The 24432-nt window shown below is 39.1% G+C and overlaps 1 protein-coding gene across 1 annotated transcript in view; it reads left to right on the plus strand.

Moving 5' to 3' along the window:
* Positions 1–24432, plus strand: part of LOC139441028 (teneurin-2-like) — a 2123458-nt gene that overhangs the window by 1745999 nt on the left and 353027 nt on the right. The window contains exon 11 of the mRNA XM_071221851.1: positions 12468–12595. The gene's annotated coding sequence lies outside the window, so the exon portion shown is untranslated. The remainder of the gene's footprint in view (positions 1–12467; positions 12596–24432) is intronic.

Raw genomic sequence — 24432 nt, forward strand, 5'->3', positions numbered from 1 at the left:
CTTTCAAATTAAGGTGAATTTAATTTAATGCTTTTCAAGAAACAGGAGGAGCCCCATGTTGCCTCGTAAGGGTAAAAAGTCAGTGTTGAAGATGAAGATGGTTAGAAAGGAGGCATTTGGAGGGGATCCTAACTCATGTCCTTGTTATTTTTGTTTCTCAGAAAAGTTTTCACAGAATGACTAAAGGTATATATATATTTAAATCATAAACAGCTAATACGTACTGTCTAAGTAACATATTGGGAGCACAATTTACATTTATACATGACAATAAGCTAGCATACAATAACTTGATCAAGGCATTGTTTCATATTTACGTATTTACATAACTCCATAAAGGTATCCAGTTATAATGTACAATGTATAGACAGACATGGCAGGTTTTTGTGTTCTGTTTCCTAAACGCATCTGTGTGTGTGAGTGTGTGTCTGCGAACACCCATTGCATCGGGCAGCACTGACAGCTGAGCCCTGATCTTTTATGAGGACATACGTAAGGCAGAAGGAAGAAATCCAAGTGAGTAATCCCAGTATTAGCAGCATCCACACCTCAGCTGGGCTTCCTGGACTTCGATGTCATCTGAGTGCAAGGGTAATGACAAACCTGAAGGGCAGATGGCCACTGGTCTCCTCTCAGGGCTCCCCGGAGGGGCTTTTTAGAGACCACTGCAATCAGGAGCTGTGGAGAGGCGAGAGAGTCCTGCTAATATCCTTTAATGACATCTGTGGAGACAGCCAATTTCTCAACCACTTGACCATCTTTGCATTAATTCTGGTCACTTTTCAGTAATCAGGTGATTAGGACAAATGCACAAGCAGCGATTCTTCAACAGTTTCTGCAAAGTTTGATTGTTTACTTTGGACCAGCCGGTAGAATTCTACTGCTTACTGCCTTCAATATTGAACATCAGTATGGACAGGTGGAAAACTGCAGGGCTAGAACTAGCTGAATACATAACATCAAAGCATTTTAGAGACAGTGCAGTGTAGGTGAGCACTCTGCGTGTCTTTGAGGTGGCATTTCCTCGGGCAGGTTCGTTACATCTGTGACCTCTTTTAACTCTTATTGGAGGTGTGAATTAATTCTCCTAGGTCTCACAAACGGTCACCAGAGTCTGGGTTCCAGTCCAGATTTGTCTCTCTCCAAAATCTACACTTTTCCCATTTTACCAGCCTGTCTTTCCAAAGCAACAAGTAGGTGCAGTCACTCCAAAAAAAGCTTTGAAAGTTTACCAGCATCCTGTGAGATAGGTAGACAGCGCTCAGGGCTTATTCCTGTTGAATAGAAAGGACAAGTGAAGCTAAATGACCTGGCCCAGCTCCACAACATCTAAAAGCAGAAATGAGATTTGACTCTCAACCTGCTGGAAGTGAGTCCAGCTTCCTCACCACCACTCTGAGCTAAGTGTAGCAAGACTAATGATAATCCAAATGAAAACGTCTCACCTTTATCCTTTTGCAAAGGTTTTTGCAAGTCATTGATTGCCTTCAGTCACCAATGTACATAAATGTACTAAACACCTATATTTATTGATTATAATGTTTTATTTTTTTGACCAGCCTAACAGCACCTGTTTAAGCATTTCTGCTCAACTTGTCTCCTAATTGTGATACCATTTTCCTCTAGTATCACCTATTCTAATAATTTTTGCTTGATTTTATTGAATGTTTTTATTGTTTCTTCCCTGAACCCAAACTACTTTCATTTAGAAATAAGGAAATGTCTCTCCTTCCTCAGTTCTGTTATTCTATTGTAGACAATCAATCTCTCTTATCGATATAATGTTTCTCTGCCTACTCTGTCATTTATTTTTTGTATTGGATTGTCTTTCACTTTATTTCTCTGATCCCTTTCCTTTTGAATCTTTTAAAACTCTATTCCTACCAAACGAATCATTTCAGTTCAGTGCGATGAGGTTTTTCCCCTTGCTTTTTTTCCTTTGCCATGTTATGTTTATCAAGAGATTAACACCTTCATGTTGTGGCTCTGAAGGTTCTTGTACATTTTCTCTCAGCCATTTTTATTTTGTTCTTGTCTCTGTGGGTCTGTTGTTGTTAAGCTTCCTCATGGTCTGCTCTCCAACTCTATTTTGGTATGTCCTATTTTCCAACATCAGCTTCTTGGGAGGTTTTTCTCTTCTTTTTTTTTATGTGATAATATCAGAAATCATTGCTATCAGGTACTTTCAAAGAATTTTAAGTCCTCTGTTCCGCTCTCTGAACATGTTTATTAGTAAGCGGATAGTACTGGAAGAGATTGTGTTCTTATATTTGGCTTGTCCAGAGTTATTTTTATTCATAAAGTACTTCAATCTAAAAGAAAATATATCTTAAATAAAATTCAGTTTTATAAAATGTTACTGTAATCCAAGTGGCCTTGGCAACCCACAAAAATATTTTTCTGAGTTATAACTTCATATTGAGTTATTTTAAGGTTTGATTAATATTTTAAAATAAAAAGTGCAACTTAATAAACATTAACCTTTTTATAGTTTATATTTTACTTTACCAAAAAGTATTGATAATGTTGGGGCACTTGTTGGGCATGGTGGACAAAGCTTGAGCTTTAGAAAAAGTTAAACAGCCCTGACTGGTGTGGCTTATTTGGTTGGAAGTCTTTCCGTAAAACAAAAAGTCACTGGTTCAATTTCTGGTCGGGGCACATGCCTGGGTTGCTGGTTCAGTCCCCAGCCAGGGTGCATAGGAGAGACAACCAATCGATGTTTCTCTCTTACATCGATGGTTCTTACCTTCTCTTTCCCCCTCCCTTCACTGCTCTCTAAAAATAAATAAATAAAATCTTTAAAAATTAAAAAGAGTTAAAAAGGTTTGATTTTGAATCATGGTTCACCTTCCAGGGTGTGGCCTTCAGACAAATTAAATTTTTTCAGCCTCATGTTTCTGTTTTTTTCTTAACATTAGAGGAATCATATCTTCTCTATGTATTGTTAGAGGATTAAATGCGATGCCGTCTATAAGTGTTTTAATTTGGGGGCAAATATATTGGAGATGCTGAATAACTTGTAGCCATTGCTATTATTATTTTATATAAAATGTCAACATTCCTAGTCTTTTTTTAAAATTTGAGATTATTTCCAGAAGTAGCCATGAACTTTCTCCCTTATCTTCAGTCCAAGAACATTTCTCTTCTTCATATTAAGAATTCATTATTTTATAACTATAATTTGAATACATACTTGTCCCAATAGGAAAAGTAGCCTAGAGGAGAAGGTGTGACAGCTGTAAGTGTCAAGTGGATTTTGCCTTTGGAAAAAAATCTTAAAAATGGTTAAATATGTCTGGATTATATTGTCACAAAGGAGGAAAAATCATAATTAAGGGAAGTTTGAATAACCCTTTAGAATCAATGTGCTTAAGAACTGGTGTACGGAATCTCATGAACCAGGAGATTACACACCCTCATGGAGTTTTTAACCGTGAAGATAAGACACAATCCCTTAGTGCTTATAGGAGCCCTCTGCAGATGGCATCAATAATTTCAGTTAAAATTAGCTAGTGAAGAGTAGGGCCCAGATAAGAGTTCCTTTCTCCTAAGTCAAAGTTTTATGAAAAAAAAATAATTCGATTCTGCTGCTGAAAGTGTTTGTCTTCCCAGGCAAGTCCATTTCCATCTCACTTCTCTGGCCTGACCTCTTGAGAGCTGTCACACTACTTACCACTGGATGATTGAAATTTGATGTTTCCTCTCACCTCAACTTCAGCAAGTCGGAACATCTCCATCCTTTTTGACCGTTCACCTACTGAAGCGATCTCCTAACCCACCTTCTAATGTGCGCCAATGGCTCCATTATCTGTCTCACGAAGTCCTTGCAGTCACCCTTGACCCTGTCATGCCATCACTCTTTCCAACCTTGTATCCTAATCCTCTTGACTTCTACTTTAGACCCTTAACCGACAGTCTTGCAAGTGCATTTGCTATTCTACTTGCTTTATTACCAGTAAAACTCTGCTGCGTGTGTTCAGGTAAAGTATGGGATCTAACGCTAAAAGTCAAAAACAAATTTATTAATGTTTAAAAGCTAGAGTTGTTTGGCCCTGGTGGGTGGGACTCAGTGGATTGAGTGCTGGCCTGCAAACCAAAGGGTCGCCAGTTCAATTCCCAGTTAGGACACGTGCCTGGGTTGCAGGCCAGGTCCCCAGGTGGGGGTGCACCAAAGGCAACCACACATGGATATTTCTCTCCCTCTCTTTCTCTACAAATAAATAAATAAAATCTTAAAAAAAATAAAAACTAGAACTGTTTGATATTTGTGTAGAATTCCATAAAACCCCCAATTTTTCAAAAACATGACATTATCCTCCCTCAATTAACTCTAGAGATTCCTTAAACAGTTTTCTTACAGAAAAAATGTTTTGGAAGCCTATAGACATCTTCACATAGACTTTCCTTCACCCCTTCCTTAGCGTATCTCTGTAGTTCTAACAGTTCTGTCTATGAAGGACTTTATTCTGTAGCATTGTACATAGACCATCACGTAAGATGCTCCTTCTCCATGCCATGCGGTGGGTTATGAGAGCCTTACGTGGTTTCCATGGCTCATTTTGCTTATCTCTGATTTCTGCCTTACATGCTACTTTAAAATTTAAGCACTGCCTAACTGGGGACTCCAGAGTCCCGTTTCTCACCAACTTAGGTGGCCATTTACTAACTACAGAATAAATTTCAAGTTCTTCGATGTCTTACCCAATTCTTCTTCGATCAACTCTTCCACCTCCCGTTTTATCCTTCCACAGAGCCTCGAGCACGTCCCATCAGGCCTGCTCACTTTTCCCTTTTGCAGACTGTGCATCTGCTTTGGAAGCTTGGCCCAGCCCTCTTCATCTGCAATCATTTCCCTCCATTTCCACCTAGGGAATTCCTATCTAGTAACTTTCCGTTAATCACCCACAGCTGGAAATGGGGTCTTCTTACACTAAACTGTAAGGGCTTCCAACACATTTTCATCACGAATCTCCACCATGGTCCCTGTGGAAAACTGAGCAGTGCAGAAAACCAAGAAAGAAGAAAAAACTCATTATCTCACCCCCAGAGAGAAAACTCTTAATATTCAATAATATGTTGTTCTTGGTTATTTTTTCTCATGTATCATCATCTTTTTCATAATTCAAAAGAGAAAAGCAGAAATGCTGTCATTACTTTATTATGGATCATAAGCTATTTTAAGATTTTACAACTGTTGTATTCTGTTATCTTCCCCAATACCATAAGGGCTATTTTATTTTACCTTTACGTGACACAAAAGAAACCCAACGCTTAGAAATGTGAGGCCAACTGTCCAAGGTCACAAAGCTACAAAGAGGTAGAAACTGGACAGGAGCTCACATTCTGTATAATCACAACACAAATTATTTTTTCTTTAAAAGAAAACTAAAACTTTAAGAAAACAATCTAAAAATGAAACTTCTGTGATGAAAAGTCAAACTCTATATGAAAGAGGCCCCTGTGAATCATTATCTTAGAAAGGCAGACTTACTCTTATAAAAGTTATGGACCACACCCATCTGATGCTTATTTCCACAGGCCAAGCTCTGTGTCAGTTTTCTATGCATTGGCTCATTTCTCCCTCACAGTAACTCTAGGGGAGAACTGCAGTTATCACTGTTTTATAGATGTGCAAGCTGAGGGGCAGATGAGTGGAGTAATCAACCTAAGACAATGGTTGTCTTGTAGGACATCCTACGAGAAAGTCCTGCACTCTCTATAGAAAATATTATCCTATGTATTATATGTAATAACATACAACTAAATATAAAAATGTGACTGTGTCTATAGGTCTATATGTATCTTGTACTTTTTAGTGTTTTATATATATTTTTTCCTGGTATTACCTCAGTGTACTTACCTTGGCCATAGCCTCGCATTTACTGTGTAATCAGCAGCTCAAAAATGGTGCATGGTTCTTGAAACAGTATGTTTGCAGAAGCAAGGCACTAACTTTAATTAACTTTAACTGGGACCGCTTATGGCTCCGTGGGAGAAGAGACACAAAAAGGCCCGTTAACTCACATCGTTTCCATGTTTTTGCCTCTGTGTATGCCCTCAAGATGGTACTTTTTCTCTGCTGTTCTTTGATTTTTGCTCCTCTTTTGCCATTTAAAAAATGTATTAGCAAAGGGTGTGAATCTAAAATTAGTCATGTATTCGCTGTAGCCTTTTAGTTCATCTAAACACATTATTTCTGGGGAAGTAGTCGAGACTTTGAGGAAAACTACATTTTAAAGGTTGAAAACCTTGTTTTTAGGAAATCTTTCATCCAATTCATGGGTCATTATTCGGTCTCGAGGTTTTGCCGAACGTATGGGAATATGGGAGTTTCGAAGATTTTCTTCACCAGCACTAACTTGATTGTCTTAAACACGCCCACAGCGGAATCTTACTCTTCCTATTGGGTAATATTGAATGAAAACTGCTGACTTCCAAATATTTAATGTGCAATTGTAGCAGCCTGACACACGATTTCACATTCTTTGAAAACTAGCATTTAAAATTACTCTTTGCTATTTTCATGACTCCAGACTCTGAAGGAATGCTTCAGTGACAGCTGAAGTGAGACGTTTAACAGCCACCTTCCTTTTGTATTCTGTGCAAGGCGCAAGGACTCCTTTCCTCTTGAAAGTTTTATCATGTACAAGGCTATTAACATTATAAGGATAGGCTGAAGCATGAATAAATCCTGAGACTTACTGATGATGTCATTACATTGGTCAATAAAATACATAGAGGGAAGGGCTTCCCATGCCACCAGGCTGGGCTAACTAAATCAGGATACACGAGCAATTAACTCTTTAATTAAGATGAATGGGTGACATTAGCCCTCCTTAAACTCTGCTCGTCAGCATTTACAAATAGAAAAAGACGGATGCCTCCTTCCTGAGAAATGTGGGTTTTATTTTTCATTCATTGACACGGTCCCATTCTTCCTATTGTGTAAACAAAATCACCAAAGTATAGGGGTGGTCAGAGGTATTTTAACAGGCTTGTTTCATGTGCCATATGTCTTACTATTGAAATACTCATATCAGAATTCAGGAGGTTTTTTACAAAGCCAACTTGGTCTCTATTATTATTAAATACTATGGTTTTGCCTTTTCCCCCCTTGCACACAAAGTCTATTCATGTCAGAATCCCATAGGTGAATGCAACACAGCACAGATACAGTATTTATTTATTTGTTATTCCAACAGCTATGTATTGCTCTCTGCTGATTTGCTAGTAACTTAGCTCAGGACTGGAAGTTTAGAGATGGGTGTTCCAGTTCTGCGCTGTGTCCTGTTAGCCTTCTGACCCTAAGCCAGAGTGTCTCTGAGCCTCTACTTCTTCATCTGTAAAGTTTGGCTACTGGAGCAATCGATCCTGGAATCCCATTTCAATAATATTTAATACAATGAAAAGGAAAACAAAGGTATGAATCATTCTGAGAGCTAAGTGTCTAAAGGAGAATTATAAGGTGACTTTATATGTGAAATTAAAAATTCTCTAATAGGCACATAAAAAAGAAAATGGAATTAATTTCAATGTTTTATTTAATCCAACATATATGAAATATTGTAATTTCAAATGTAACCATATATGTGTATACTTACACATATGTATATACATATACATGTATACTATGCACACACACATATACACACATGGTTATGTGATCTATTTTACATAAGACCTACTTTATGTTATTTTTTGTACTAAATCTCTGTGATCTTTGAGCACTTCTCACTTCAGACTAGTTCAAAATCTACCTGTGACTGGTGATTATGATACTGGACCGTACAATTCCAATGTTAACAAAAATAAAAATACAAGTATATGTCATACATTTGTCAAGTTACACTAAATTACTTAAACAAAAATTTGCCCAATGTGTAAATTTTCACTGCCTTTGAAACCCAAAATAACTATTCAAGAAATAAATAAATGACAAAGCTCGTATTGCCCATAGGCAACAGAATGTTTCTAAACGAACAGGATATTTTGTAAAGGGAACGATCATCATGAAGCAAATCCACCTGCCATGACGGGTCATAAAATGAGAAGACCCACGCCAAGCCGAAAGTGTCCTACTAACCTCCCAGGGGTCCGTGACAATGTGCAGTCATAGCTCACGAGACCCTCAGCCACACGGTCAGCGATACTGACCGTCGAGTGGATCAGATATTGCGTTCAGTAGAAAAGTGCGCTCAGTACCACGTAGAAGAGCTACACCATTTAAAATGAGTCTTTTATTTCATTATGTACCTTATTTCTTAAATGCATGTGTTAAATGGAAATCTTTACATTGCAGAGGTAGTGATGTCCGTCCTTTCATACATTAGCATATTCTGTGGTAGCTGATCCCTTTTTTCTGGTTTTACCTGGACTCAAAAAATAGTTATTAAGTTAAAAAAAAATACATGGAATGGTAGAAAAATATTTTGTTTCGGATTATAGTTGTTGATCTTTGCAGCTTCTGTGTCATTTCAAATTATATGGATTTTTTTTTCAATTTGAGGTATTTCCTCTAATAGGAAAATAATGGTAACAACAGTAATAATAATGTCAACCAAATTGTATTTAGCTTCTATTAAGTGCCAGGCACTGTGCTAATGTGTTATATATGTCATATAATAGAATCTTACTTGAATGTGTATGACTCGTGAAGCTGATGAGCAAAGCCTCAGATTCTGTCTCTAAGAAACCTTTCTCCTTTATAAACACTGAGGAACTTTATAGAGTTCTTTATTTCCTATATAAATGAATGCATATTATTGATTTAAATGACCTAGGACAGGAGCTAGAACACAGAAAGCAGGCAGTAAGTATCTGTTGCAGAAATATTAAAATATGTGATAAGTTTTCAAGGAAGGCAGTTATTTGAGGATGTCTCCTGAGTGCTTTCCATGTGATAGATTTTTTTTAAGTGACTGAAATAAATATTTAAAAAACTAAAAAGCCATATTTGTATATGATGGACTCTACCAGGTGAAAGGTATAGATATTAAAAAATAAACACAGTTCTTCACATTATAGGAGCTCAGAGTTTAATCGGTGAAACAGACATCAAATGATTCCAGGAGATTATAAAGTGCTTCTGTAGGTGCAGAACAGAAAGGGAGGTTCGGAATTCCAGGACATAGTAGAAAACCCAGGGCAGGTAGTATTCCAGGTGAGCTTAGAAGAAGTGGAAATGAGGGAGCATGTAGTGGGATCTTTTACGAGTAACCTGTGAGCTTAAAAATTAGCAAGTGGCAGAATCTGAGAATGGAAAGATACACGTGTGTATCTCATAGAATGTGGCCTTTGTTTTGTAAGCACTCGGAAGTGATTGAAGGATTTTAGGTGAAGATGTAACATGAGATTTTGGTTTTACACACAATAATTGTGGTATAAAAACGGGGGGTGCTTTGATAAAGCAAGACTGTAATCGTAGGACACTGTAATAACCAAGGGTTCAAGGAAGCACAGGGGGTTAGATGTGAAGGGGAGAAGGATGTCAAAACCATTTCTAAGGCAGATGCCATGGGGCTTGTTAAAGGTAGGCGATCAAAGGAAGACATCAAGTATAGCTCCAGAAGCTCCACCAGGGCGAATGCTGGTATTATTAAATATTAAAACTTGCCTGGACTTAATTTAATCATTTTTACTTCTTTCAAAGGCACTTTTGGAATTTAGTACTATTCCCTGTCAATTTGTTGAGGAGTAGTTTATGGTAATGTTGTGGAAAACACTATGAATAGGGAGTAAGAAAAACTATTTAATATACTGCCTCTGCAAATAACACAGAATCCTCACTCTGAAGAGATCAAAGACATATATAAGGATCAAACAGTCTTTGGCTAAGAAGTCATTTAACTTGCCTATGTCTGATTCTTCTTTAAAAGTCTGGAATTTGGAGGAAAATTAATAATTAAGCACATGTGTGTTTTAGAAATCAGTCATAGTAAGTATTCTGGAGGAAGGACCTTCCAGAAGTTAGTTAGGATTTTAATGAGATTGGGGAACATAAAACAAAACTGTGTGTGTTTTTTCTCATCCCCTTCCCCCTTCCAAAAAATGTTGAGAGATACCAAATGACCATTTAAAACTATCCTTTTTAAAATCTTGCCTAAAGGGTCAAGTTAAGCAAAATTACAGATTGTCAAATCTCTGTAGTAATATAAAAATAAGTCATCATTATTTTCCTAACCATGTATGATGATATTTCAATTTGACTTGTAAGCAACCAATTCACGACCACATGACCTATTTGGATTATGGAAGTAGAGACCAGGGACTCTTATTTGTCCACTAGGGAAGATTTGGCCATTTGTGATTGTCATAACTGCAGATCGTTGCTGGTTCCTTGTAGCTAGATCTCAGGGATGCTGTGACAATGTTACAATGCTCAGGAACATCGCTCCCACCACCGACAAAAAGTGATGTGCTCTAAAACATCAGCAGCGCTCAGGTTGGAAATTCTGGTATAGACCACGTGTGCAGCATCTTAGGATTCACCAAGAGGTGCTGTCTTGACTTATGGAGAGTTGCTTAATATTTTAAATTAAGATGTAATCAAGCGGGGCAAGTCATGAATGAAGCTCTCTGAGACGCAAATGAACGATGGGAATGTAAAGTCTTTGTGACTTCTTACTCTCTGTCAACAAGCATGTTTTCTTTGCTCATAGGACCAATTCTATCGAAGTCATTCATACACCATTTAGCAATTTCTCTGTGAAATTGATTTAAAAAAAAAAACAAGGTGCAGTTGTAACATCAGGGAAAAGGGAACACTGAAGGGACTGGCAGGGCAGTCCTCTTGGGAGTGACACCCTCTGGCATGGTCTGTTTACATCTATCTGCTCAGGAAAGTGAACTTAACCTTGGAGCTAGGTTCACAAACTTAAATGCTTAAGACAAAGCCAATATTCAGCACCAGGTACAGTCACTTCCACATTGGTTAGAAAATACCATATTTTTGCCATGTATAATGTCCACTTTTTAGCCCAAATTTTTGAGGGAAAAATAAGGATGTGCATTGTACATAGGTAGTCCCAATTTATCTATATAAATGTTTTAATTTCTTTTATTTATGCTTATGCATTAAAAGTATAACTCTAGAAAGCAATAACAATACCCATATGCAAAATAATACCCTGGAATACAAGAATCCATTTTCTTTCTAAATATAAATAAATAATTGAATTAAAAAATTAAAACAAAAGATCATTTTTCCTGAAAGTTTGGGCCAAAAACGTGAGTGCGCATTATGCATGGTTGAAACAGGTAGCTGTTGCTTCAAACTCCCCCAGCAGCCCCAGCTGTCCTGGGTGGTTTTCTAGGACCCCTCTCCTACTCTCTACGCAGTCCCACAACAAAAGGGTGAACTCTTAGCAGTGCAGGAAGACCCAGGCCACTGGCTCTAGGTGTGAAAGCAGGGCCTACAATAGTCCTATTTGGTTGGTGCCCAAGCCCCGTCTGCCGATCAGGCCAGGCAAAGTGGCCCAGGTGTAAGATGCTCTAGGGATGATGACATTGAGCCTCACTGAAGAGAAAAGACTCAAGAGTGGTGGGGACTGTAGGGCACTGGATGACACAGGCCCCTCTGGTATGCACAGCCCCTACCCAGCTCCAGCAGATGGTTGCCATGTGTGAATGCGGGTCCGGAGCTGCCAGCTTTTTCAAGAGAAGCAGTGAAATCTAATGATTTTTAAACATTGGCAATTAATCCAAATGTAAAACACTATTCAGCTCCCCCTGCAGCCTATATAATCCCTTCTGGGGATAACCCATGGGCCAACAGTTGGTAAATTCTGCTTTAGAGGTATGATGAGAGGAATGTCTGGGTTCTCCACTCCAACCTGGAATCACTTCTCAGACTACTAGCCTCCTCTCTCCAGCACCAAAAGGGATTGCTCTGAAACACCAGTCCAGGTGAATTCAAACTGCAGCTGGCAGTTGGGACAACAATGGGACTGCCTTGTAAAGGGCCAGACAATTGACACTTTTGATTGTGCCTTTTAAGGCATAGAGCTCCTGTCTCCTGGTGACCAACCTTGTACTCACTTGTCGAGTTTGCAGGAAAATATTTCCTGTAGATCATTTAAATGGGAACTTTATGCTATGCTTGGGTAGGTATAAAATCCAGGGACTCTATATAAGATATCACCTAAGGAAATGCATTAGATGAAAAACATGCTAAATACTCTCTTCTGAGATGTCACTAATGAAGATGCCTCATGCAGCAATTTAAAATGAGTACAGCTCAAGATGACAGGGACATTTTACTTAAAGTCTGCAAAAGTGAATTGAGTCCATAATTCTGTTCCCAAATAAGTGATCCCCTAAAATGTCTACCATTTTTTGCTATTTATCAATACCTTAGTTAAGTTTTTGAATAGTGGGGGACATTTGAATCACTTAAGCAGGGATCTGTTGTCTATTCCCCCAATTTGAGGGTCTTTAACCCATGGTCAAAACTTGTGTAATTACAGGATTGAGGACAAAGATTTCAATGAAAACACGAAAGAAGGAGAGCATCAAGTGTTGTACATAGGACCAAACTGTTGAAGACTCCGTGATGAAGGTGAGCTCGTGATGGGACAGGAAAACTACCTGGCAGGTAGGCAACAAGCATTGCTCATTCCTACTAGCCAGGTATGAAAATTCAAAAAAGCAGGAAGCGGGAGTGTTCAGGGGCCACTCTGTTCACAGCAACCGGCTTACCATGAACAGTTTCTCCTGGAGGCTTCTTTAGAAGCTCCTTCTGCCACAGCAGAGGCAGCTGGGGCCTAGAAAGCTGATGTTATGGAAGCTCTGGACTTCTGAGCTATTCAGCCAAGGCTTGAAGTGAGATTTTAGTATTCTAGTAGTTCTCAACTCTCTGTCATGCTGATGAAGTCAAGTGTTGTTAATTTCCACAGTCGCCTATATTGATTCTGAGGAACAGAAGGCTTTCAAGAGGAAGGAAGGAACATTAACTGAAGGCCTATTATGTGCTTTCTCCTAACATGCATTACGGAACTGTAGTCTCACAAAAGCCTGAGTCTGGACCTCCGAGAAGTACGATCGCGTTCATAAAGCCGTGCTGCCCATCGCTGGCAGAGCCGGCGGTATGGTAGGGGGAGAAGAGGGTGCCTCTCTAGCTCTCTGTTGGGGTTTGAGCCCCAGGCTCCAGTGCTGCCAGGATGAAAGCTCTGGGGCTTGTTGCTTGAATCTCTAAGTTCCTGCAGCAGCAAATCAGGAATAGTAATAGTTTTCACATCGTTTGTAAAATGGGGGATAAACTCATAGTAGTAACTCTTAAGGTAATTTGAAAGAATCAGAGAACAATTCACGTGTGACAGTTAGTTGACGTTTGGCCTACAGTAACCATTCAGAAGTACTAGCTGTTTCTGGTCTAGCGTTACTCCTGCTTTCCCACGGTGCATGCATTTCTCACTTTAATACATGTTCTTCTCTACACCTCCAGTCACGGTTGACCAGCTTGTACATTATTACTGATATGTTAAAATTTTGTAATAAAGATTTCCATGTTTCAAGGATCTACAGGCATTTTAGCACTGGTTTACCTCATAATGGGGTCCTAATGAAAACAGTGTTAACACTCAGTTGGAAATTAGGCTGGGTGATTGAACCCAGAATACCTGAATACCCCCTACCCTTTTACTAATCATAGACACCTTGGCCACCTTCCTCTGTGATGCATGCGGAATTAAGTCTTTTGTTTATTGATTGGCCAAATATGTGCAGGGCGAAGGTATGCTACTTCATCCTTTGCTCTTCTGAAGGAGACTGTTACCATGGTAACAAAGGCATCCTTTGACTCCTATTTCTACACAGAGTTATAGAAAAGCTTCTTAAAAAATACTTATGACAATATTTAATGTCAAATCTAAAGTAATTTTTCTCATTGTCTGGGGAGCAAATTGATTTTCTCTGGGCAAAGTTTGTTTGGCTGCCCAAATGTACTGTTTATAGTAATGTGTTCCATCAAATTTCTTTAAAAGGCAGTTAACCGTATTTTGTCTTAACTCCTAATCTAATTTCATCATTCGGAAGTGCCTCTTGCTGCACCGTGCCTATTTCGATTCGGAAGTAGTGCACATTCCATCTTTGCTATGTCAGGGTAAGGTGGAGGGGAACAGGACGAATCCTTTGATTCCTTACATCAGAGAACAGGGCGCGTGGCAAGGGAGAGAGAACACAAACAAGCCCGGGTATGTTCAGGAGACTGTGGCTTTTTCTAAAGCTGAGAAATTCACGTGGTAGCTGGTGCCTGGTCTATGATTCCAGTGGTGCAAAATCCATTCTTTCCCAAGGGGCATCTGTTGTAATTTGTTTTTCAAAATTAAAAATAACTTTTGTTGTTGTCATTCTAAGGACAATACATGATCATTTCAGAAGATTCAGAAATAGAGATAAAAAGAGAAAGTTGCTCCTAATCCCAATCTCTGCAGATAATCACTGTTCCTAGCTGAGTGTAGTCTTCCAAGGTTTTCTGTGTCTATCTACATACTTTATTTTACAAAACAAGGCCATACCTATTTGTTATTCTGTAACCTGACTTTTCAATTTTATGTAGCCATGTATTAATACTGCTGACATGTTGAAAGTTCGCTTCGAAAACATTGTATATAATGGCTGCAAAGTGGTAAGATAGTCATTGCTAAATTGAATTAATACTCATTTGTTGGACATCTAGATTTTCCCTTCATTTATGCAGAATTATAATGAATTTCTGGAATTTCGTGATAGACTAACCTTTGTATACACTTTCTGTATATACATTTAAATGAGAAAAGATGAAGGTCGATTCTTATGTCTTATTGGTATGGAAAGGGTGTGGCGTGTGGTTGTGATGGAAACGGCTCTTCGGGATGCCTCCACTTCCCCTTCATGGGCAGGCATCCAGAGACCCCTAATAGTGTCTCTGGGTAGGAGTCATAGCTATAAACTTAACATCACCTCATTCCCTGTGACCCTGAGCCATTCAAATGCTGGACTCTAGTTTCTGCTTTTTAGGATCTTGGGAGGACTTTGAGCTTTTTTTAAAATTATTATTTACTCCACAAATACTCATGGAAGCTCCATTATCTCCTAGTACTCTGCTGTGCTTTTTGAATTACGCCACCTGCCCATACCTCCTGCCTGACCCACCAGGTACTAAGAGGCGCACAAGCATTTAAGTTACAGGATGTTGTAAAACAGCATAGGTTTTCACTTCCGAGGACCAGGGGTGTGAATCCCAAGTCTCCTATGTAATAGTTAGTTAATATTGCTGACACAACTTTCTTATGTTTAAAGTGATAAAAAGAAAATTTATATCAATGCTTGCTTTTGTTAGGGTTTTTACTTAATTTATGAAACGTGCTAGACACAAGCCTGGCATATAGTAAGAAAATAGCATTGGTGGTTCAAGTGGCTTTGGGGAGCATAGAAAAGGGAGCTACTCACCTTTCCTGAGGGCATGGGAAGGATCCAGTTCAGTGCTTAATAGATTCAGCACGGAACTTCAAGTTTAAAACTCCATGTCTAAGTGCCAGCTCTCCATGACTCACTGCCTGACCTTGGGTTGACCACTTAATCGTTCTCTGCCTTGGTGTTCCTCTCCATAATATGAGTAAAATAACTCTTACCCACCTCACTGGGGCAGGGACGATTAATCAGTGTTTATAAAACTCAATAAATCCTTTGGATATGAAGTGCAGTGAGATTGGAAAACATTATTACTATTAGCTTTTTAAATATCTAAACCCCCATGCCACCGGCTGCTGAATGGAGTACCATAGAGTTATACCTTCATCCTATATCATTGTCGAGAATCTCCGTCTCTTTAGCCCTGCCCCTGCAGATATCAGTTTTTCTACTGCTATCATGCTTTCTCTTCAAAGGGAACAATCAATTTCCTGCTTATACCCAAGTGCTCACAGCCACCCTCACCCATAAGCAATGTCTATTCCTTTAACAAATATTTATTGAACAGTTGGAAGGTGCTGTACTGGATACTGGAGATGCAAGGATGTATAAAAATCAATATGGTACTTACCTTCGAGGTATTTAGTATTTTGTGAGTGACCCAGACTGGTAACCAGCAGCCCTGTGACAGCCCCAGGTGCTATGATGGAAGATGTACAGGACCCTGGGGGAGCATAGCACACACATAAGCAGTCGGCAAAGTTTTCCTACTAGAAGTGATATCTAAATGAAAACTGAGAAAGAGGCAGTCTGGTCACCAGGAAAATACAGGAGAAAAGTAGAAAGAAAAATAGAAAGAATGTTCTAGAAAAAGGCAGCTTATTGTCAATGCCTCACAATGAAGTGAGCAAGATCTTTAAGGAAATTAAAAGAAGTGTCATAGAACCGAAGCCGACGGAAAGGGGAGATGTATGAAAGGGTGCTTCCAACACAATCTCACTCTATCCCTGGATCTGGCTCAGCCCCCTGACCTGTTCATCAGTCATTTGACAAACCTCACACCTGGGATCCTGGCCTTTTAACCCCTTGTGAGTTTTTTAATATTGATTTTGATAAACACTTCTTTTTGGGGTCTGGCTGCTTGCTATTGTCCAATCCCTATCTGACTTTTGTTATAGTTATTGCCTTTTTTTTTTTTAAATTTAGCTGCCAGTCTCGGGAATGCCTTTGGGGTAATCAGGAGTCCAATTTTTTAAAAAAAATGAAACACTGTTCACATAAAATAAAAGAACTACAAAAGAGAGAGATCGGTGAAGAGTTAAGATGCATGTCGCAATGGTACTTCTGTGTATCACTACGGAAGGAATATGCCCGATTTAGCTTCTTTGTATAGAAAATGTTTTGTACACTAATTTTGTAAGCCTACAATAGAGAGTCCTTGAAAAGAACACCAGTAACTATATAAAGCAAAACCAAACTGACATCATAAAATCTTAGACAGAAGGTAAGAGTTATGTTAAAAGAACTACTCCCCCCCCCCAAAAAAAAAGAGGGAAGAAAAAAAGAACTTGTCCATAGTAAAAACATGGGCTAAAAACTTTAATCAACATCAGAGTTAATCACCTCACTTGGTAACTGACAGTTGAATGCAGTTTCTGTTTTAAAATCATGGGCAAAGCAGGCTGCCAGGTTTTATTTGTCATCTGCTATAAGTTGAGCCATAGACCAAGATGGTAGCAAACCTTTCTTGGTGGGTTTCACCTCTTTAATCTCAAATGGAAACTGGCACTCCATCTGGATAATGTCCAACGTGACACATTTTGGGAGCCATCAACTACCTAGCCTTACAAATCAAGAACGCTGATTAAATAATCAAGATTTCTGAAAAGTCTTGAGGGAGCTATACGTCTTTTGCATGAGTAATTGCCATTCCGTTAGCAGCGCGAGATGTTTTCGAGCTCTAGGTAAAAAGCTGTGTTTGACATACTGACACCGAGTATCTTATTTGTGGCTTAGCAGGAGGTTGACGTTCTTAAAAAATAATATGATAGCAAATGTGGAATGTAAAAAATGTCTTAAACTAATGAAATCTGTCACTGAGAAATTAAACAAAATGAGTAATTATTTGCTTATTTTTGACGGGGAAGATAAAGGTAGTGATACTTTGCTGAGCATCTGCGTGTATCAAAGCTGGTATTGTGCTTCCTCAGAACACCTAATAAACAACAGCTTCTTTCAGAATTATTATTCCCCCATGTACAGATTAAAGTCACCGCTCCTGTATAGTAATTAGAAATGTAAAGATAGAAAGTTCTGCCTGTGTCCCAAGGCCAGACACACATTTGTGGTGCTAGAAGATAACCACTGTTCAAATAGCCAGACGTTGATTAGAATAATAAATGATTTCCTAGAATTGCGTGCATGAAGGAACAATTCTTTCATTAGAGATATCAAAATTAGGCCAGAAAATTTCAATGGACATTATTAATGTTGTGTTCAGCCTGGGCCCCAGGCAAAATTGTCAATTTGGTGAAGTTATTCTTTGTCATTTCTCAAGATCCTTTTGAAGGATTTTATTTATGCTGGTATTCAATCACTTATTCATTCAACTATTTTTTATTGAGAGCCTACTAGATGGCAGGCACAATTCTCAGTGCTAGAGACACAGCAGAGCAAAGGACAGTCAACCAACTGCCCTGTGTATATGGAACTTACATTCTAGAAACTAAGGTGGAGTCAGATTATAAAAACAAAGTGAAAAAAAAGGAAACTTTGGATAACAATACATGCATTGACAAAAATAAAATAGAATGGCATGCTAGAGACCATCTGGGGCCCCCTTAAGTTTGGTCATCAGGAAAGACCTTTCTGAAAAGCTGAGACCTTTGAGCCAGCCATGCAAAAATGTCGGGAAGCACCATTACAAATAGAAGGAGTCTGGCACATGCAAAACCCCAAGGCCATGCAACTGAGACCACGGGCAACCATGGAGTTTGATGGACAGGAAGAAAATCTGTGTAACTGAAGTGTAATAAACAAAGAACAGTATAAGATAAGGCAAGAGAGCCAGACAGGGGCTTCTTGCTCATGTAGGTCCTAGTAGGCTTCATAGAAATCCTATTTTCAACCAGATGAGAACCCATTGCAGAGTTTTAGTAAGTATCTGTCTTCTTTCTTCCTTCTCTCTTTTAACTTCCATTCCCTTGTTTTCTAGAATCTCCTACTATTCTTCTGCTGTTATAGCTCTCATGATAGCCCCTCTGTCTAATATCTTTTATGATCTCTTCTGATAAAATTCACCTCTCAACTTCTGACTCTCTACCTGCCAGGCGATTTGTAAACTAATCTAATAAACCAATATAAATTAGAGTATTCATAGTAATTGTGGCTTAAAATGATAGCCCTCTAAGATAACATCTTTTCTCGAAAACATCCTGTATTATCTAGACTTCAAAGAGTAAATACTTTGGAAATTATAGCTATTTACTAAGGGAAAAAAACCCCACAATTTAAATAGCTGCTTTTCTCCCTCCATACAAAGGAATGTTCTTGATTGTGTGAAATCTTCAGTTCAGTGGGCTGTAAATCAGTAAGAATTATTACCATCCTTGCTTTTATGATCACTGTGATTTATGGAGCCCCTGTTGTGTGCCAGGTACTAAGTTAGATACTATATAGACATCATTCCATTTAATTCTACCAATCCTATAAATTCCCAATTTGTAGATGAAGGAAGTGAGGTTCAAAGACTTATCTGCCTTATTCCATAATGTGGACCTGGAATGAGAACAAGATCTAGAAGCATAAAGGGCAATCAATAACTATTTGTTGGATAAATGCACAATTGGTTAACAAAAAATGGCCTCTGAGCTTGGAAGTTAGTGGGTAAAGCTGTGATTGAATTCAACCCTTGCCACCTTTGAAGCCCATGCTATGTATAGAACAACGCCTTCCTCGTTCAGTACGTGATGGGTTTGATTATCTGGTCCAGAACTCTAAGGAAAGTTTGTGCAAGGGAAAGGAGAAATACACCCAGTGAGTCAAAGCCTTCAGTCAGAGATTTCCTCCCTCCCTGTTTCTGGGGAGTGACCGAGTGCATCTCCTGAGAAAATTGGGCTGCCCAGATGATGAAGGTCTGATAATCATGCGATTTGGATAAGACCAAAACTTTATCCAGGTGTTTGCCAGGAACACATGCCCCCCTCATACATGCACACAAACACACACGCACACACCTAACCGTGAATGGGAACGTGCCATGTGGAACACAGAAGGTTCCAGCTTTTGCCCCTGGTCAGGTCAGTGTCTGTAACCAAGCCAGCTTGTTTCGGGTGCTATTCAGTACTGTACCCATTGCAGAGAAAATACCCGTGTGGTCTCTGAGGATGTCATAAGAGTTACTTTTAAGGAGTACAGTTGCGTTCTTTGATTTTAGCAATATCTACACATCTCTGTCAGAAGATGAATGAGTACCACAGTTTACAAGAGGTAAACAAACAAGTGTGTACCTCCAAACCATCGTTTTCCAAAATAATAACCAACAAGATCTCAGGCACTCTCCCGAAGAGAAGATGTTTCTAGTTGTATTGTAAACCTGAACGTCATGGTGAGTTAGAGGAGATTCCCCCGTGTCCCCCCCTCCAAAAAAAATGCTCTTGCAGAACACTGTGTGGGGAGAAAGAATTCCTTAATCGTATGTGTTCAGGAAATAAAGCAAAGACCATTATTAGAGGTCCTTAAAAACCAAACAAGAACAACCTATATGACTTTGTTTACCCAGTGTATCCCAAACTAATTTGGCTACAAGACATCCTAAAAAGTCCATGGAATTAGTGGACCATGGAATACGTATTCTGTGGGAAATAACAGCTTAGGAACTTTAAGTGACTAGTGATAGGTAGGGAAGTAATGTTCTGGTGTGTAGATGTAGTTTTCCTAACCTCTAGTGACTTTTAGGGCAATTCGTAAAGCTTTAAAGGGAAAACCTCTCTGGGGGTACTGTTTCCTATCCGTACCATGAACTGTAGGCAGCTAATGATGGTAGGTGGGATCATAGGCTGTGGGATCACTTAACAAATTACATGACTCTGTATGACTCAAATTCTTTGGACTTGATCTATAAATAGTACTTCAATCCACAAAAGTTATGGAGATAATGTAAGCAAAGTGCTTTGCACGGGGCTGGCAAATAGTAAGTACTCAGCAAGAGGCAACCGTTACACTTCTTTTTTTTCCTGATGCTTCTCAGGAGTTTGTGCAGAACTATGCACACTCTCCCAGAGAGCCCTCTTCTTGTCAGGACATGCATTTGTAACAAGACCAAGTGGGTATTAACCGTCTCCTCCGTAGACCTCATTAGAGCAATTCACAAACCAAGACCAGAGGTTCATGGATACACACTGCAGAAGGAGTCCTTGCGGTGTTGCCCACATTCTTCTTTCGCTATAATGTGCTGTTAAGTGGCACTTTAAAAAGCTATTAGCACAAAATCACTCATATTAAAACTCATCTTAACGTTAAAAATCAGTTTTCTGCACAAGTCTGGGAATATTCTTTATGTGGTTACTAAGCCTGTGCAGGGACGTCCGACTCCCTAAACACCAAAATGACTGTCACAAAGAGTCTCCCAAGGAAATCTGTAGTACGACATAATGGGTTGATGTTTACCCTCCACTCAAGCCAACAACGGCCAAACAGACATTTGTGTTTGCGTGGTTTGCAAGCCATGGTTAGAGCTGCCAACAGGTACTTTGGGTTGTCTACATAGATTTGCTACTCACACATCTGTAACTGGCATTCATAAAGGGAAAATACCACTGCAGGCTGATAAAAAGATTTTGCTACATACGCAATTGAGTTGATAATAACATCAGTAAGATTTCAGTGCAATGTTTTGGGGGTTATTATTTATTTTGGAGGCAGAACATGACAATAGTTTTTTTTATAAATAATTTATGTGATCATATATGGTTAATCTTGTGATTTCTCTGCTTTGATCCAAAGGTGTCCCATCATATTTAGAGTACAGGTGTAAGTCATTGAAATGGGCTACAGGCCCTCCAAACCACATCTCTCTCCATCCTTCCTCTCTACTTGCTTACTTTGCCAGTCACACCATCCTTCTTGCTCCTGCCTCCAGACCTTTGCATTTACTGTTCCCTCTACTCAAATGATCTTCAGTCACTCACAGGATTGGCCTCCTGGCCCTGGCCGCATTGCTCAGTTGTTTAGAACGTAGTCCCATACACCAGATTGAGGGTAGTGGGTTCAATCCCCGGCTGGGGCAGGTATGGGAGGTAAACAATCATCAACGTTTCTCTTTCTCTTCCTCCCACCCTCACCTTCTTTCCCTCTCCCTCCCTTTCTCCCTCCCCCTTCCTCTCTCTCTTTAACATCAATGAGCATATCCTCCAGTAAAGATGTTTTTTAAAAATTTGGTCCCCCAGTTCCTTTAGGTCTATGTAAACTCATAGTATGTAAACTCAAACTATGTAATATCACTCCCTTCCCATATACACTTGCTCTATATTTCTTCCTAGCATTTAACACTATCTGACTTAGTAATTCTTGCTCATGAGAGCCAATTATTAATCTTACAGGGAATTTTGGTAGGAGATTGTTAAAACATTAAAACCTTGAAATTGACCCTGGTGGGAGTATTTACACCATGGAAATTGGCAAATGCCAATTATCAGAGCTTTTATTTCATGGAGAATTGGTTTACCAGAACACCCCAAGACATAATCAATATTCACTTATTCTGCTGAATACATGAATGCGTCAATGAAAGAGTAAAAATCAATAATGAAAAAGAAAAATAGTTGGCAAGGGATGTAAACAGACAATTCACTGATCAGAATGCTCACATGACCAACAAAGGCAGGCTGACTCCTCAACCTAACAAAAATTAGTAAAATGAAAAACTAAATCAAGATAGCATTTCATTCTTATCTGACTGGCACAGCGAAGTGGTGAGGGTAACAAGCAGTGATACAATGGCTGGTTGGAGTGTAAATTTCAACTTTTGAAGTTCAATTTAGTAATACTGAATACAGCTATCCATACTCTTCAACCCAGCATCTTTACTATGAGATGTATTCCCCAAATAAACTCTCCCACATGGACAAGAAAATGTAGACAACACTGCTTATAATAGTAAAAAAAAAAAAAGGAAAAACCATAACATCTGTTAATAGGAAAAAACACTGTGCTTTATTCATACAATGTAGTTTTACAGTTGTTTAAATTAATAAAATAGAACTATATATATGTATTAATGTGAATTGATTTTTAAAACCAAATGTGGAGTAAAAACAACTTGAAGAATATATATAGTATGTAACTTGATTTGAATTTTAAAGGCACAAAAACCAATTTATATATATAATGCAAAAAATCAAAATACACAAAAAATGCTTGCAAAGGGCAGTGCTGACTTCAGGAGAATGACAGACTTTGGGGAGGGCATATGGGAGGGTTTGGACAGTAGGACTTTTAGGACTATAATTTATTTCTGCTATCAAATATTTTTAAGTAAATATGATTAATATTCACTTAATCTCAGTTATGACAGTCTTATTATCTGTGATATAATTTTGAATTTTAAATTAAAAAATATTAAGCTAATGTCCTTGGCAAGTAACAGTAAAAGAGATAAAAGGAGAGGTAGGATGATAACTTAAGGGAAGAGCAAGAAAAAATATAAAATTTTACTGGGCGAAGAGAGACGTAAGTGTATCTGTGAGCCGGAGAGAAGGGCTTTAAGAAAGGGGGCGCAGACCAGGCGATGACTGCCATTGAAGAGAAAGTTCCTTCTACTCGTGGCTCCCAAGGTGAAGCCTATGGGTCACACCTGAGGGCGGTGGTGGCCCTCGGCTGGTCCCTGGGGCCTATCACAAGGCAGAGGAAGTGGGAAACCATGGGTAAGCACCCCCCATTGTGGTTTCCAAGAGGAGGAACAGCAAGGCAGGGAAAGCAGGCCTAGCATTAGCTAGTGTGAACCAATTCAGGGAGCACAGGGGCATGGGGGTTTTCCCTGGTTATCTCTTCCCTGACTAGGGGATTGGGGTGGGTGGATAGTGGCCAGAAGCATGAGAGCCTGATAAGGGAGGTGGTGTGGGGTGGGGGTAGGGGGGTGTGGACCTAGCTGATCAAAAACAAAAATCGACCATCCTCTGGCCAGGGCCTTAAAACTGGACCAGGACAGGATTTAAAAACCAATGTTCACACAAGGGAATGGCACCAGGCCCAGAGAAGCAATTTATAAGTTCTATGTCTTATTAGGGGGCTAGGGGCCCAGGGGGCATAGTGTCAATTTTAGCCTCTAAATTTTAGAAGGGTAAACAAACAACAAACACAAAACCCAAATTAAAAAGAGTTAAGGTCATAGAGAAAGTCTCTGATCACTTTGCATATTAAGAGAAGTGAAAGTTGGTTGCAACACACCGATAAAATGCTTTTATTTTAAACAGAGATGAGGCAGGATGTATCTGAGAGAAGGGTAGTGAAACAACTCTCTGTTGATTATGGTAATTCTGTTTGTTTTAGCGCTCTTCACAGAGTGGGGGCAATCTATGCACTGTTGTTTACCCGGGCCATTTTATTTGAAAATCATTAAATTTTGGTCAGCTATGACTGATGTCGAAGCACGTTTCCTATAAAGAGTCCTGGGAGAGAAGGAGGAGTTTGTGTGCTCCGAGGTTAATCTGCAGGTGGTACAGAAAATGTCCCTGGAAGGCCCGGTGATGTAAGCTAGCATCAAGCTCATTAATTCTTGGACTTACTAATAAAAGTGGTGCTCTAATGAATTGGGGAGATTAGGGAAACAAGACAGGTAGTTCAATTCTGTAGTTAAGTATATGACTCTCCATCTGCCCAAATGGCTTGTATTGATATCATTTCTAATATGAATAAAACATCACTGATCAATATCTAGAGTGTGTTCCATCCAAAATGTGACAATAATCTATCCATGGCAACATTTATTTGATAAAAGGCTTTATTGTTATTCCATCTATTTAACAAAAAAAGCGATAGCATTTT

Source organism: Desmodus rotundus, chromosome 6 (genome assembly GCF_022682495.2).
Source record: "Desmodus rotundus isolate HL8 chromosome 6, HLdesRot8A.1, whole genome shotgun sequence".
NCBI classification, from domain to species: domain Eukaryota; kingdom Metazoa; phylum Chordata; class Mammalia; order Chiroptera; family Phyllostomidae; genus Desmodus; species Desmodus rotundus.